The 18,526-nt window shown below is 33.9% G+C and overlaps 1 long non-coding RNA gene across 1 annotated transcript; it reads left to right on the top strand.

Annotated features, from left to right (window-relative positions):
• The first annotated feature begins 1,750 nt into the window (after positions 1-1,750).
• On the top strand, positions 1,751-4,031 carry LOC143078799 (uncharacterized). The gene is made up of 4 exons (XR_012979273.1): positions 1,751-1,897; positions 2,425-2,676; positions 3,207-3,379; positions 3,927-4,031. It is a non-coding gene; the product is annotated as an uncharacterized LOC143078799 (long non-coding RNA).
• The last annotated feature ends 14,495 nt before the right edge of the window (positions 4,032-18,526 follow it).

Below are 18,526 nucleotides of genomic sequence, written 5' to 3' on the forward strand. Positions count from 1 at the left end.
TCCAAAATTTGAACGTACACGATTCTTCAATATGTGACTATATATATATATCTCCATTTACCAAAACTTATGATCCCTTTTCTTGCTTATATCTGTGAACGCACAATATCATGCTTTCCCAAATTCTCTGCGACATCTTTACACTACATATATTGTAGGTGTACTGCTGTATATATTGTTTTAAGTCAAGGAAAATATTCATTAGTTGGAATTGTTCTTCAGCTAGATTTAGAACAACGTTTTATTGCTTTACAAAATACTCCACGAAACCTCATAATTATGAACATCCCCAATATTTTTTAAGAGTTACTATACACCTACTTATTACAGAGGGGGTATAAATCAGATGTTGATACTAACTAAATCAATTGAACTGTAAGAATGGTAACTAAGTAAAAAAGGACTTTGTGATTCACTTGAAAGCTGCGATAATATATAATGAATTAAAACTAGCCTATAGTGAACCTATTGTTATATAACCAGTAGAAAAAGATCCGATACAGACCAAAAAAAAACGCAGTAGAATTTGGATAGAGAATCTTTAAAATAAGGACGAAAGATACCAGAGGGACAGTCAAACTCATAAATCGAAAATAAACTGACAACGCCATGGTTAAAAATGGAAAGGACAACAGACAAACAATTGTACACATGACACAAGATAGAAAACTAAAGAATAAACAACACGAACCCCAACCAAAAACTAGGGGTGATCTCATGTGCTCCGGAAGGGTAAGCATTTCCTGCTCCATATGTGGCAACAATAATCAAATATAATAATTTAGACGTTACATATATGTTGTCAATCAAGAAATCAAGCATCTTGATAATATCGGTTTCAGAGAATTTTTTGTTTGAATCAGAGTGATTCTTTACAAAGTATGATTTATCCCTCCCTAAGACAAGATACTTGTATCTACGTTGGCCATTCTTTTTTATGAAGCAAAGTGATACCAACTCTTTCAAATTGTCTTTTAGTTTGGAATGTGGAATACTTGTGTAAAGAGTAGAAAAGTCAAATGTTTTAATACTGTTACAAGATGAAAGAGAGTTAGATTGTATGTACTCTAAAAGATCTTTGGAATTTTTAAGTATCCACATCTGATTCACGCCACCTCTAGAATAGGCAGTTTCACAATAACTTTGAAGCCCGTCTTTGATTGCTGATAAAATAAATGTTAATAATTTAGAAAGAGGTTTCGTGGAGCACTTGGAAGACCCAGCAATATACCGTTGTTTGTAAGGACACTTATGTAGTTTATGTATTCAATACAGTGATGGAAGATCCAGTTCTTCGTCTTTGGTTGAAATACCAAAGGAACAAAGAACAGACCTATGATTATCCAGGATTTCCTCTTTGGTAAGTGTCGTGAGGGTATATGTTGAGTTTCCAAGTGAATTGTCTATACCTAATTCGTTTATCAAGCAATTAATGTAGTGACATTTACAGACAAAAACGATTATTTGGGGCTTTGTCTGCGGGGACAACAACATATTTATCATGGAGGTCGGATAAGTGTTTAGCAAATGAGATAAGCGAAATATATCTAAGGTAAACTAAAAGTCAAACGTCGGAAGTAATTTTTCAACGCCAAAACTATAGCAAGAAGACCAATAGACCAAAAATTTTACACAAAACACAACATGAAAAACTAAAGATTGAGCAACAGTAAACTCTCCAAAACTGGGGGTGATATACTGGGGTCATATTTAACATCTGAGCTCAATACGTTAAGTGAGATCCAAGTAATAGAGAGTTTTAGCATCGGAACTTGTACGTGTGCGTGTACGTGTGGCTAGGGAAACCACCCAATTTCCTGCGTATTACGTCATCGATTTTGCCTGGCGGTGAAACGTACAAGTCAGGGACAACTTGTAAAGCGGCGGCTACACGAAGGTAAGAACTTGTGGATTATTTTTCGTAAAACACATATATTCGTGAATAAAATTGAATATGTACAGGAACAATAGAATGTACTTGAAGTATTAAAAGTATTTTGAGTCATTAAAACGTTTCTATGGCATCAGGATAGAACGTGAATGTGGGACGTATTTGACGGAAAATGGCGGCATATTGAAGGTTTTTCAATTATCCAAAAATTACATTATAATAACTTCTAAAATTATTTTATAGTTACCCTATAGTGAACATGTTCGGCGACGATAAGTTCTGCAGTTTAGAATCATTTCAAGAAGTAAATTCACTGATTTTAAGTTTGTTAAAAAAAGTGTGTGTGTGGGGGGGGGGGGGGGGGGGGGCGTGAGCAGGTGCGTGAACTAATGATGCTGTCAAATTGTGTCTTGCAGATCTTAACTATTAAGGTGAAGCCCCGCTTTTGGTGCTTTAAATATTTTTTATTTCAGTGAAAAGGGGGGTTGATCAACTATTTTTGTAACTCTTGAAATGTGTTTGTCCCTTTTTAGAAACTGCAAATATGACATCTTTCACTAGTGGCAGTAGAAAAAACAAGTCAGATTCCAGACAAAAGATGACCTGGTACTACTGAGAGAGGTCCTGGCTAAAAATCCATTTCAGAACAAGTCTGCCTGGAACGATATAGCATCAGCCGTAGCAGATACCAAATCTAATCTGCAGGTGGATGCAAGACGCGTCCGGGAGAGAACACATTTGCTGATAGATCAGCATAAAAAAAATAATGCTGACTCTTTGAAGAGGTATTTATGCTTTTAAGTTGATAACCATTTTATGATTTATTTAAGCATTTGTCAAGGTAGAAAGTGTTTAAGCCTTTTTTCTTATCCGTTCACCCCGAGATCCCTTCCGCCTAACTGCTGCGTTCCTCTCCTTATTCCTCAGAAATGACTAAAGCAATTTTTAGTGCAAACAAGTCTGTTTTAAAATGTATATCATATGCAGCCATACTTCCATTTGTGTGTAGTTTTTTTTACAAATAAGTTGTTACAATTTGAAATGTTGCAAATAGATTTTGCAATTGTCAGATTCTAATATTTTAGTTTATACTAATTATGGTATTATCAAGTCTTCATGAACTGTGAAATAAAAAAAATTAAATGTTAAATATAAAAAATCATAGCAATGTTTATATTATATCTAAATTTTGAAATACTTATAAATCTGGTTGGAAAACATGAATCGGAAAAAAAAACCATTTCTTTTTTACAAAATTTGCATGTGACGTCAGTGTTCTTGTTAATTTTATAACAACTTTATATTGTTATTCCAGTTCAGGGATTGATGAAGAGTATGGAGAGAAAGAAACTTTACTGGATGAAATTCTTTCATTGGTGGAGGATTAGGAAAAACAGAAAGAAAAACAGAAAGAGAAAAAGGAAACAGAAGAAAATCGGGGAAAAGAAATTAGAAAAAGAGCAATGGAAAACTTAACTCCTAAGAAAGGTACATACTTCTTATCTTATAACATGACCTATTTGTGTAGTGTTTAAATAATAGTTACAATATCTTTTACAGGTTGCTTTTATCTATTGAGGAAGGGGAGGGGTGGTAAGTAACTATGTATTTCGTCAATTCAAGGACAAATGGCATAGCGCGTAGGTGGGTAACAGCATATTTCATTTCAGGGCATTTTAAAGCTGGCTATTTGTGATAGTCGTTGCTCTCTGTTGAAGGCCCTATGGTGACCTATAGTTGTTAATTTTAATGTCATTTTGGTCACTTGTGGAGAAATGTCTCATTTGAAATCATACCACATCTTCCTTATTATATATATAGCATGTGATATACAGGGATGACACAGTCAGAAAGTAAACATATAGTTTAAGACGGCCAATTAGTCTCGAACGTTAAGGAACAATCACCACTGAGAGTATAGGCTCAGGCTGTAGCTGGTTTGTTCCAAACTTCTGTCTCCAATGATACTCGTGGACCAACTATTTGAAAGCCCAAAACCTAACACATGTTTTAACAAATTATATCTATATTTCAGGTGATGATGATTCTAACGATGCCACCCCATCAAAGAGAAACAGTTCCGGAAATATAGTTGGATATCTAAAAGAAAAAAATGATTCCGAGTTGATATATAGAAGGCAAGAACTTAAAGTTAGAAAACAGCAACTTCAATTGGAGGAAGAAACGTTCAAACTAGAGAAACAAGAAAGGATTCTGAAATTGGAAAATGACAAACAAGAAAAAACACTTATGTTTGAGCTGCTGAAAAAATGTTTAGGTGACAGACATTAATAGAGAAGCCATATTTCAAATCATCAAACATATTAAATATATTAACACAACTTATTATGAAAAACTGTATCTTATAATATTTGTTGTTTTACCCACTGTTGTAAATGTTAAAAGGGAGATAATCAAATTTACTGGTAAGATAGTGCAATGATATATGTTAAAAGTGTCTTAATGTGGTTTACTGTGTGGCCATGACTGGTATGCATAAAGAAGAAATCACTCTAGCAATTTTAATTTGAGAAAAGGGTTGGACCGGAGGTTTCCTGAAATATTTTAATCACAGTTCTAGTTTGGATAGTGGTATTACATGTTGCTTACTTATAAGATGATAAACCAAGAGATACCTATCTACATTCTTTCCGAATTGTAATATGTGTATTACTATGAATACATCGAACTATGCGAGTATGTCAAAAGAAAAGTAGACAACCGAAATGATATTAAAACAAGGTCAACCAATTCTCAAAAAGAAAAAAACCTTTCAACAAGACACACAAGGACTCATTAGTTTTGTCTTTGGAATTGTTTTACAGTGTCATTTCGAGGCCTTTTACAGCTGACTATGCGATAGGGGCTTTGCTCATTGTTGTAGGCCGAACAATGACCTATAGTTGTTAATCTTTTTCTGCGTCATTTTGGTCTCTTGTGGAGAGTTGTCTCATTGGCAATCGTACATTTTTTTTTATATTCAATACATATTAAACTAAAAACAAATGGAAATAAAGGAGCATAAAAAACAGGAATGATATTTGTTGTTCTGTAAGGGTAATGAGGTTCTGCTTCTTGCTAAAGTAATACCCCCTCCGCATTTCTCACACAACGTGTCACTAACCTAGGTGTGTTGTTCACTAGCCATGGGCTGTTGTCAGTAACATGTCACTAGTCTAGGGGTGTTGTCATTAATTTGGCACTAGCCTAGGGGTATTATCAGTAATGTGTCATTAGCCTAAACGTGTTTTCAGTAACAAAACTTGGTCAGCACAAAAGTCATGATCAGACAAGGTACAATTAAATATGGCTGAAACATCTTAATTTTAAGAGTTGCCGCAAAAGTAAACTATATGTCATCTTTAGGAACATACAAAGAACACAAAAGGCAACAACAAGTATATGATAATTATTTGTTTTTTTTTAAAACTATTTAACAAATTTAAGACAAACTTAACATTTAATTTTTATCAGCTCTTCAATTAAACGTCAAAATGATTAAAAAGCAATAACGATAATTATTTGCCATCTGGAAACATTAGGAAAATTGTCAGCCTAATAGGTATTCCTCTAATATTGGTGGTGATACATCGAAAAATATCCTGGTTTCATTGCCATAAAGACAGGTAGTGCAATTTGTCAGTAGAACTGCTACTATGTTATACTTTCCCACGGGTTGCAGATATAACTTTAGATTTTTCTTGTAGTCTAGAAATGCAAATAATGTCAAAACTTTCCCAAAAGCCCACTCCACACAAATGCGTACTGCTGACATTCTTTTGTTGAAAATCATTTGATTCCTGGAGATGACTCCGCGTCTGAATGGTGCAATTATATATCCATCGGTCACCGGATATGCCGGGTCACCATAGATGCAAAATATTTGCCCCTGTGGAGTTGTCATATGGACCCTCATTTGTGCTAAAATGTCACTTTCACGTAACATTCCTGCGTCATGTCGACGTCCTTCTATGGGACCAAACAAGTTTGAGATGATCCAAATAGGGGTAACATTCAAGGCATTTGACCTTTTGTGGCCATTAAACACAAGTCTTTGGTTTTCCTGTGGTCTGCATATTGGTCTAACAGTACCGTCGATAAAACCCCAGCAGCTATCTAAAGGCCCATCACGATCGAAAACCGCACCTGCAAAACGTTTTAAACAATCTTGTGAGAGCCAACTCATGTTGAAGTCTGAAAGGAGATGACAATGATTGTCATGTTTGTAATCGAGAACTTCATTGATAATGAGAGAAAGTTCTGTTTTTGATTTGCCAAATATATATTCTAGATCTTCAAGGCGACACAGGTAGGCAAGTCGTCGTAATACCATGCAAAGTCCATCAATACCCCTTGCCGTGGTGCGATTACTACATACAACTTTCTCTGGTATACGCAGGGCGCGACGAAGAATTTCAATATCATCTTTATCAAATCTAAAAAAAGATTTGACACTGTTCATTTGTAAGTTTTTCAACTTCTATACCTGGAAAATTGCCCTTTTCCTCTTTACATAATGACGAAATCAGTAATTCATCGGAGTCTTATAAAGCTGCTAACACTTTCAAGTTTTCCGCCATAGTTATCAAACATATAACAAAGACATTTATTGGCAACTATTCTTTGCTTTCAACCAATGAGATAATATGTTGCATTACGTCTTTTACACGTACACATATACGTACTACTTTGCTAAACACACCGTGGCATAATAAAAACTTACGGGTACGGTGTACTTCTGTTTTACACGTACGCGTTCACGCACACGGACGTTTTCTCAACCTCTCTAATATCTTGTTTGTACAACACGTAAGTCGGGTCTTGATAATTCCGCCTTTTTAAGTTACCGGAGTTATAAATACTATTTGTAATGGAGTCAATGTTCAAAACTATAAAAGGGATGTGAGCATATGCTATCTCGACTACAGAACTATTATCATTTTAGACAACAATTTTGTAAAAAGAAAAAAAAAATGCGAGGAATACTTCAAGAAGACAGGAACTCAATAACTTAAATCACAGAAAGATATCTAGTGGGCAAAATACATTCAACATAAAGAGTTGTCCGTACAAGATGTCAAGCTCTTAATTTGCAATGGGTTGTCAAACGACTGCTAAAAAAACATATGGGAGGGGTATCTTTATGCTAATTCTATTCCTAATGTCATATAATAGAGGTGGGAGATACCAAAGTGATAAATTATATCATAAGTCGGAGATAAATTTTCAAAGTCAAGGCAAACGCCCTAAAACGACATAAAAAACAAATAAATGTCCATTGGCAATCATACTACATCTTCTTTTTTTTTATAATTATACGAAAAAGTTGGTTGCTTAACGTTCAGTTGCAATTTGAACATAATGTGGACTATGTTCGTTGTTATTCTGTAGTTTATGAGACTGTCGTACAAAGTGAGAGGTTTAGCGCTATAAAACCAGGTTTAATCCACCATTTTCTACATTTGAAAATGCCTGTACCAAGTTAGGAATATGACGGTTGTTGTCCATTCGTTTTTGATGTGTTTTGTCATTTGATTTTGTTATGTGATTAAGGACTTTCCGATTTGATTTTCCTCTGAGTTCAGTATTTTTGTGATTTTACTTTTTACATGTTGTAATGTACTTTTATATTTTTCATTCATCTATTTCTCTGTACTAAGTATTCTTTCGTTTCTTTGTACTGTAGACCTGTCACGTAATATTGTTATGTTAGCAATATTTTTTACATTGCATTATAAGTAGGTGGTTTGGCTAAACCAGAAAAACCTGTTTCAATCCACCAGGTTTTCTTAAAATGTCCTGTGCCAAGTCAGGAATATGAAATTTGTTACCAAACAGTCAGTTTCTATGTATCTTGGCGTTTGTTTTGTAGCAGTGTAGCAGCTTAGTGTTTCTATTATCTATTTTTCCTCTTATAATTGACGTGTTTCCCTCGAATATAGTTAGTGGCTTCGATATTCGTTCGGTTAATTGATTTATGACAATTGAACAGCGATATACTAATGTTGCCTTTTCCCAATATGTATCGGGTTTACAGCAAGACAAAAATTTCAATTTTCATCATTAACACATTTCACCCGTTGTGTTTCAAGTGTGGGTTGCAAAAAAATCCTGACAAAGTCAAGCAAGTCAGCAACACCGTATATTGAAATTAAGACATAGTAGGAGGTTACATTTGAATTTACTGCGGAAAATTCATTTAAAATTACAAGAAGATGACAGTTTGTCTCCATTTCTTCCGTTTGTTTATATAGTCGAGCTTTCGATTTTGTTACGGTTAATGAACTTTCGCTTTTGAATTTACCCCAGTGATCGGTATTGTTGGTCAAACATTTTTTGTACAACTCGACATTTTATAAAAATGTTTTAATAGTAGAATTATATCTTAAAATTCGGGTTTGTTCTGTATCTTTTTGACCTGCAATGCTTATGATATCTACTTAAAGTAATGATATATTAACGTTACATCAGTAATATTAATTAAATTTGCGAAGAAAGTCACACAAACGATTTTCTTTTTACCTGAAAGAAAATGTATTCTCGTATACCGGAAGTCTTTTTTAAATTGCAGAACAAGCATTTGGTAATCAGCTGGTTTCCCTTTTTTGAATTAAAGATTCTCTCTTACAGTAGTCAGCACTTTGTGTTAACATTAATTATAATGGATATGGTCATAATGTTAGATTAACTGTAAACAAAACTTCAAATTTTGAAATACTAAGGCTTTTCTACATCAGTAATAGATTACCTAAGATGTATTTGGGAGAACCTTTATACAATTTTGGTCCTTTTGCTTTTCAACGACGTACTTTATTTGGCCTTGTTATTTTTGTTTACTCGAGCGTCAGTGATGAGTCTTTCGTACATTAATGTTGCGTCTGACGAAAAATTTTGATCGTGGTATCTATACGGAGTTTATCTACAAATTGAGCATCTTTCTAGAAGAATACAAACACTAAACACTGGTAATGGACATGAATATAAACAGGCATCTTGTACACTCACATAAGTAATTTTTTCACAACCTACTTACAATGAAGTGGACACAAACGTCTTTTATATCATTTGATAAAAAATTATATACAATTTCAGAGAGATAAATAAAAGAAATGTTTGAATTTTTCGAAAAACTAAGGATTTTCTTATCCCAGGCATAGATTACCTTAGCCGTATTTGGCACAACTTTTTGGAATTTTGGATCCTCAATGCTCTTCAACTTTGTACTTGTTTGGTTTTATAAATATTTTGATTTGAGCGTCACCGATGAGTCTACTGATGTAGACGAAACGCGCGTCTGGCGTACTAAATTATAATCCTGGTACCTTTGATAACTATTTACTTGTTTCTGAATCCTATTCATTTGATATATTATAATTGTAAACATCGTTTTGATTTAATGAAAAAGAATATTATATAACATTGTTTAAACTAATTGCAAAGCATGTTTTAGCACTATAACGGGGTTTCCAACATCAGAAAAACAGCTGACCTTGGTTTTTTAGGGTTGAATAAAAAGTATGCCATTGAAGTTCTTCAGTTCGTGCAAGAAGAAATAATTTAATTATTAGCCATCCCTTTTAACAAAACAATCGGGTGTTGATTAACAAAATAATTACAGATTGAAGGCACCAAATATCTAAGAAATTCTATATCGTATTATTGTTAATCAAACTGTCCGCTATATTCATTCTCTTTTAATGTCACATATCATTCATTCAAGAAACTATAAATGGATAATTAGTTATCAAAGGTATCAGGCTTATAATTTGATACGCCAGACGCGCGTTTCGTCTACACAAGGCTCATAAGTGACGCACAGATAAAATCGTTAGAAAGCCAAACAAGTATAAAGGTTAAGAGCATTGAGGACCCAAAATTCCAAACAAATGTGCCAAATACGGTTAAGGTAATCTATGCCTTGGAAAAGAAAATCCTTAGTATTTTGAATAATTCTAAAATATGCAAACAGTAAATTTAATTGTGACCATATAATTGATGTTGAGGGTATCACCAGCCCAGTAGTCAGCACCTCGGTGTCGACATGAATATCAATTATATGGTCATTTTTATATTTCCTGTTTACAAAACTTTGAATTTTTCGAAAAAGTAAGGATTTCTTATCCCAGGAATAGATTAACTAAGCCGTAAGTATCACAACTTTTTTGGAATTTTGGGTCCTTAATTCTCTTCAACTTTAATTTTTTTGTTCTTGTTTGGCTTTATAACTATTTTGATCTTTTGATTTTTGCGTCACTGATGAGTATTATGTAGACAAAACGCGCATCTTGCGTATTAAATTATAATCCTGGTACCTTTGATAACTTTTTTCAATACCGAAGTGCTGATTACTGGGCTGGTGATATCATCCGGGACGAAACGTTTACCAGCACTGGCATAAACCCAGTGGTGTAAATGGTTATCAATAGGTACCAGGCTTATAATTTGATATTCCAGACGCGTGTTTTGTCCTTTCTCATACAGAAATTTACTATCATTTTTAAGCTTGACAACAAAGAAATATAATAGATATATCTATGGTTTTTTCAAGAGGAATTTCTATTAGTCCGGACGATCGGTGAAAAAAAAATGCTCAAATAATAAGGAAAACACCAAATTTTGCATGATGGTACATTTAAGTGTACTGAGCATATTAGCTATGAACCCAACCTCAACATTTAATATGGGGGCTTATTTCAAGATGGCCGCCATATATTCTAAAATATTTTTTGGTATTGCACAAAACACAGTGGATATGTTGCCGGAAGCACAAATGTCAACATATTTGAATGTTTTGGCGTACTAAGCAAGATTTTCTTGTGATCGATTTTGGCCGTCTTGAAAAATAAGCAAATATTTATAATGTGAATCGACCTGAATTTAATCATTATATCAAAGTATAGTGTCCTTTATTCTTTGTTTCAGTTCTGTCCTGTTGAGATTGCCTGGCTTGTCATTTCATATACAAAGTAGTAGCTTTCATAAAAAGCTACAGTAGAAGTTATTTAAAGCTGCAATATTTTTTGTCTTGGGTTACACATGAAAGCTGTGATTTGAGATATATCTGCCGTAAGATATTATTCAGTGCCTATCGTATTTCTTGAGTTGCAATATTTTGCAATTTGAGATATCATACTGAGATTTGAGAAATGTATAAACACATATCAGTGAAATGACTGCAATTCATGACAACAAGGACAAGACCAATGAGAGAAACTGAATCACTTGGAGGTATGGAGAAACCCACAGATGAGGACACTTTAACAGAGGACAACTCATGAAATGACTATTCAACAATTGTACTAATAATTTTTAATAGATAGGACATCCAATGCTCAAATAACAGCTGAAATTGGCCGAAATATAAAACAGAGCAAAGCACGAATTGATAAAATAAGTGTTGGTCTCATAACGATGCAAGCTGAATAGAAAGAGGCAATTAGTATTAATGATGAACAGATGGGAGCAATATTTCAGGACCTTCAGCAGTCTGAAGAATGAAAAAACCATAAGGCTAGTGGTAAGTGCTGGGCAGAATTGACTGTCAAATGGGGAAATATGGACAAGCTGACAACAACTGAGGAAGAAATACAGTTCAAGTTTAAAGTGCATGTGAACATGAGGTACGTTCCAACAAATTACATATGTTGTAAGTTAATTAGTGGACAAGCAAAATAAAGAAGTTAAAATTCCTGCAATGGACACATTATCTAAACCAAAATTTGACCTGATAAGGAACGTATACAACGCAAGTACACCAAAAGTACATAGCAAATTCCTTGCCTTGGGTCTTTCCTTAATTAGTTCGCATGATCCATCAACCGAACCAACTCTGTTGAAGGCAAATTTGGTGTCTACTAACAGTACCATCTCTGTCGAGTCTTTGGCAAATCCTCCTCCTCCCATATTTATGACTCCAATTATAACAACCTTTTCAGCTCCTGGAGCTCTAACAGACTTGTCACAAATCCTGCCAGAAAATTCGGGTGCCAGAGACCGGAGCCGAGACTCACAGCTAAAACAAAGTTAATATTCAATAGAAGAGGATCAATGACTTCTGATGCATTCATTTACCAATTTGAACAGACTGCCGGTAGACGCCAATGGGAAAACAGGAAAAAGGTGTGTAGGCTCCTAAATTGCCTGGCGGATGTTGCCTTTGAGTTCTCTCGCAAGGTCAACACAGATGGCCTTAAGAAAAGAATTAAAGCAGCGCTTCATCAGAAAAAAACGATCTGGCCAGATGGGAACCGAATCATTTGTCCCAGGATGTAAAGCTTCTGCAAGACATACAGTAGAGAGGTACCCAGAAACGATCAACAAGGCGTTAAAACAATTGAAGACCTCAATAGTCAACTAGATGATGATATATGGATCAAAAAGTGCCAATTATGCCCATCGGCAAGTCTTCTTTGCTGATGTCGCAGTATCATGAACCTATAAAGGGAATATGAGCAGTCCTTTTGATAATGAGGTGTGTAACCTCACTCAAATTGTCACAAAACTAGCTGATGTTATGCTTTCAGCTAAATAGCGTAACCGTGGATTGACCGATCAAAATAACATTGGGCCTTCTGATCAATATAATCGTGAAAGTTCACCACATTTATGGAAGATCACCTTATCAATATACACGTGGGAGATCCCCCGAACAATATGAACGCGGTAGATCGCCAGATAGAAATACAAATACAAGTTTAATGCCTATCGACCAGCAACACCGCCCCCAATCCAGAGATCATATAGTCCATAAGGACAGTGGTCAGCATATCCAGGGACAAACTCAAATTCTCGGTTATTTTAGGCAACGGTCACCTTCACCAGGATACAGAGCTAATCAAAGCGCAACCTCAACAATGGGTAAAGCCAACAGGCAAACGCCCGACTCCCAAGTCTATTGGCCATAAAACCACCTCATGACATTACCGACCAGAGGCTCATGTCCTCATCTGATATAGTCATCAGACGAACCATTGGACAAGCCTAGCAGTACGAGGTACAATATATGACCAGAATGTTAGCTTGATCGTGACACTGCTGCAATGAGAACATTGTTGGCGAAATTAATTCCAGCAGATAATTAAGATTTGGAGACCGTAACGCTGCGTGGTTCGGGTGAACATCTGGTTACTAAGAAGATTGTAAAGAACAACTCTCTTGACATTGATAGAGTAAACATACAATAGGGTGTGTGTTAAGCTCCGTTAACAGACGATGTTATCCTTGGGCTAGATATTTTGGACACACTGTGCGCAGTGATAAAACTGAAAACTCCCACACTTACCTTCAACAACAAAGTTATAAATGGGGCATTTGTTAACAGTGGAGGTGAGATTTTAACCCAGAAAGTTTGCATAAAACGAACCATCACAGTTCCTTCAAACTCTGAAATGACTGCTACAATTACAACTAATGAATGTGCTGAACAGGAGTTCATTTTAAAACCATGTCCGCTGACTAGTTGCATATTGGTTTCGAACGTAGTAGGAAAAGGAAATAGAAATGATAGCAATCGTCACAACCGCCTGAATTAAGGTACACCTATTGGTTAAATAGAATAATATTACGATATGGTGGGTACGACAGATAAAAACCCGATAAGTGACGTAAGACATGGGGTTGAAGAAACACGATACAACTATTGCCCTCGATACTACCCCAAAGTTCAGATATGTAACTTAATATGCCACCACATTTAACCAACCTATATCAACGTTAAAACGACTCACACATTCTATTTCATTCCAACCATTACAACTAAAAACGATTAGAGAACAATTTTATATATTGATAATCATTTTGGTATTCACTTTTTTTTTTATATAAGCCCCATTTGCAAATGTATGCGTTCTAACTTTTTTTCTAAAGAATCATTACTTTGATATCCGAAATTATATAGAATACCTTGTGGACAATTTTGGAATTCACAACGTTTTTCCGCCATCTTGAAAATGGCAGCCATATTGAATTTTTCTGAGTGGGTCCATAGCTGAAATAAAAGGGTATATAACCAAGAACTTCTATGCAAAGTCTCTTGATTTCCTCATCAATTGAGAAATTGTGCTCTATATCTGTACCAATCGGCCGGACTATATTGACCGCACCGTAATAGTTTTGTGGGGAATGCATGTACACTTCTTTACAATCATTAACTTGGACATTGTTGTTTATTTTCCTACATATTTTTTTTTTTATCTAGTAAACAATTTCATTATTTTCCTGTTCGTCTTTCTTCTCAATTATTTGAATAACTAATCAGTGCATTGAAAAGATATAAGAACATTTAGGACAAGATAAGATTAATGAGATATAAATACACCCTATTTGACAGTTTAATCGGATATATGTTACAGTTACAGACAACCGTTAGACATATCACTATATCCAGATAAATTGAGTCAATTCTGTTTACACTTACTTCTACATTTTGCTTGCCTTGTGAAACTAATAGTTTTATCAAATAGATTTAAAAATAAGAAGCTGTGGTTTTATTGCTTAAGAGACAATTATCCAGCAGAGATCATATAGGTGGAGGATATAAAAAACTATAAAAAACTTCAATTCACTTTTAAGGTTTTTAATAAATGGCAAAACAAATTCCGTATGATAAAATTGAAATACTTGGTTAGGCTGGTTCACTCCCTTGCAACATACGGGTATCAAAGATACCTTTTTTTGTTCAAACAGATACAGGGCAGATAACCAGTCTAAAGACTTGGTATGACAAATTGTGAACCAGCCTAATAAAAACATAAACCCTATCCCTTACGTCTTTTTTAATTATTAATAGAAATTACCATATTTGTATTTATATAGAAGAAAGCGTCAACAAAATGGTATATTATGTGTTCATGTTGTAACAATCAACAGACAAAGGAAACTTTATCGAATTGAACTTACCAGATTAAAAATCACTTTACCATATCAAGATTATTAACAAATGGATGTTACACGTACTCTATGCCAGGGGAAACATTATGACAGTGATAAGCTGGGTTTATTTCAAAGCTGCATTACAAGATGTCATGTATGTGCTGTCATTAGTATCTGTACGCATTTCTTTCCCAAATTGATTTCTTTTTAATTTTTAGTAGGGCAATTGACAACTCAATATCTTTTAATGAACAAATGAACTGTTTAGAACTATAACAATGAAATGCTGATGACTAATATTTGCCATCAACAGATGATTTACACAATCAAGGTTCACTCATGTGGGAATTAAATTCTCATCAAATAACAGCATCGTCGTTATTCTAATCAATGGTTTGATAACTGCTGGAAAGTAATAAGTGGCTTTGGTCAATATCTGTGCTGATGAACTTTAAGTCCCCGATAGTATCATGATCTCTGTAGTATTGACATGATTTGTCTTAAATTCATAAAGTGTTTAGAATCTAATGTTCCAAATCAAAATATGACCGCAATTGGACTTGGCTATTATTTGTTCCTTAAGGACACGAAGTTCTTCTACGTTTTTTCGTACGTATGCATGCTTGGCTTGCAAGTATTTAACTAAACATTCATGACAAAGGTAAATCAGAAAAGTGCTTTGAACGCATACAATTTATCATTAAGTACCATTCTCAGTTTTATATTAATGATACGTATACGTGAGATAGATAGATCACCCTGAAAAGATAAAAAGATCAAATCAAATACTAAATTCACTAATTCTAAACAGTGGGATGAGCCCAGGTGCAGCATACGGGTAAGTCCTGATTCCTTATTGATTTTTTGTCTCTACCTAAAAGTACAAGAAATTCCTCGGACAGTTATATTAAGTGATACCACGGAAAAGAAAAAAGACAGATGGAATTGTGTTTGTGATCGCGTGTTGTCTTTTACAACAAAAACCATTCCACAACGTTAAAATGTGTAACAGCGGTTTTCCATCTACCTAATAAATAAAGGTTAACAGTAAGTTACAGATCCAAGATGAATTGGGTGTGTTCTTGTAATATTTATTATTATAAATCCTTCTAGGCAACTACATTCAAAAAGAAATTGTCAAAAAAAAAGTAAAAACACAAAAATACTGAACTCCGAGGAAAATCCAAAAAGGAAAATCCAAAATCAAAAGGCAAAATCAAAAGTCCAAACACATCAAACGAATGGATAACAACTGTCATATTCCTGACTTGGTACAGGCATTCTCTAATGTAGAAAATGGTGGATTGAACCTGGTTTTATAGCTAGCTAAACCTCTCACTTGTATGACAGTCGTATCAAATTCCATTACATTGTCAACTATGCATGAACAAAACGAACAAAAATGTGTCAGTTCATACAGTGATTTGTCCATTGCAGATGCAATGCGACTAAATCAAACTCTTACTTATTCAGTTATCTATAAAACAAAATCAGCACATAGCGCGCGGAAATAGAAATCGAAATTTAGTTTTAATTATTTTGTCTTCCACTAAAAAATTCCATTATTCCAATGAATAAATGAGTTGACATGGTTTAAGTTGTAGCACAACATGATTCCCTAGGACCGATATTTGTCTTCTATGTGTTACAGCGGTTTACATCTACCTAGTATACATAGGTCAAAAGTATAGGTACGAATCCGAGATGTATTGGGTGTGTTCTTGTATTATTTATTATTATAAATCCTTCTAGACAACCAAATTCCAAAAGAAATTGTCAAATTATATGTGTCAGTTCATACAGTGATTTGTCAATTGCAGATGCAATGCGACTAAATCAAACTCTTAAGTATTCAGTTATCTATAAAACAAAATCAGCACACAGCGGAAACATAAATTCTAAATTTATTTTTAGGTTTTTTTTCTTCCTCTATAAAATCCCATTATTCCAATGAATAAACGAGTTGACATGCTTTAAGTTGTAGCACAATTTGGGCTATTTGGAAAATACGTAATAAATGCAAATTCGATAAATATAAACTGAATGTACAGTCTATACAGGCTTTGCTAAAACTGCACATGAAAAACGAATTAAAATTTCTTCTGCTACGCTCGGATATAAAGTATATATGCAAAACGAAAATTAAACTCTTTATCGAAAAAATTTAGGAAGATGTACTTAGTTCTACTGCTCTAAACGAAAGGTGTGTTCGATTCCATATATACTTATCTTCTTGTATCTTGTGTATAAAGTAGTGAGCAATATGTTATTATAACAGAAAGAAAAAACAATATTTTGTATTTTAATTATTATTTAAATCTATGTCTGTGCATATTAGTTACATTAGTAGAATACCACATATATTATGCTTCGTAATACATTTGTACTCACCACATGTGCTTTATCCTTTTTTTATAATCCATAAATATATATTAAAGAATACTTTCAAATTCTGTTCAATCACATCAAAATTCTTCAAGTCAAACTATAACTTATTTTCGCAATCAAATTTTAAATTATTTCCAGTTTAAATCAACACATGTTTGTTCAGTGAACCGGATATACGATAGTGGTTTTATACAGTGATCTTATCAGGTGTGAAAATCAATTTCATTGGTTATTTAAATATAATTATGTATGTAAAACTATTGTATAAACTCATTTGATATTTTCCCTGGTCAAGTGAGGCTGTTAAAATACAGGGGCCCCTAAGTATGCGACCTGGGCTACTTAGGTATTTATATATCAGGAAATGATTGAATAAAATATTTGTTATCGTTAAAAAAAAAAAAAAAGTTGTAGCACAACTTGATTCCCTAGGACCGATATTTGTCTTCAAAATGTCAAACAATAATCAGTTTGGTGCCGTCTTCTTTAGAGATATGTAACAACGAAAATTGCATTTTAACCTAATCAGAACGGAATGAAAAAAATTCGGAATAAAAACCAGCCTGATTCATTTAAAAAGCAAAGGGTAGTAATTTGAACGACCTAACCTCTAAGTACTCACAGTCGTAGGCGAGAACAACACAACAAAATAATAAAAAGAAAATTTAATGGAAATGAAATAGGTTATGAAGTAAGGAACCACATACCAACCTCTATATGAACTCTACAGACTGAAGTACGTATTCATGACTTGGATTATGATGTCTCTTGAAGAAATTGACCTGTCATTTACAAATCATGGTTTTTGTTTCTTTACTAGAACGAATATGCTATGTGAATATTATATGACAAGTAATTACGTTTATCGATAAGATGAACAGATGTTCACAAATGTCAAGTTTCTTAAAGAACCTACTTGTTAACTGAAATGATCGAACTATTATAAATAAACCAAGTAAACCATATTCTTAAATCCAAGAAAAAAAGAGCACTTCGACACACACATACACACACTCAAAAAAACCTTTAACCCACTAAAAAATGCAAAAATAAAATGCAAATTATGTTTTAAGGCATTAGAACTACAACCTTAATAAAATTTAAAAGGCAAATAATCTGTCACCAGGGATACCTAAAATGCTTTACTCCGTTTTTATACATATGACGTGGCTCTGTACTTAAACATCCCGTTATTGTGCTTTTGTAAAACATTTTTGTATTATTGTCAATAACTTTTGCTATTATGCTTGGTCTCTCTGCCTTTTTATGTTTCTTTGATAAATATGTGTTTGTTTTTGTAGTGATTAAGATTATTACACAATAATGACTGCTGTACTTTTGTCATTTTTATAATATGTCTATTAGTTTATAGCAGAT

The sequence above is a fragment of the Mytilus galloprovincialis genome, chromosome 6 (genome assembly GCF_965363235.1).
Source record: "Mytilus galloprovincialis chromosome 6, xbMytGall1.hap1.1, whole genome shotgun sequence".
Classification (NCBI taxonomy): domain Eukaryota; kingdom Metazoa; phylum Mollusca; class Bivalvia; order Mytilida; family Mytilidae; genus Mytilus; species Mytilus galloprovincialis.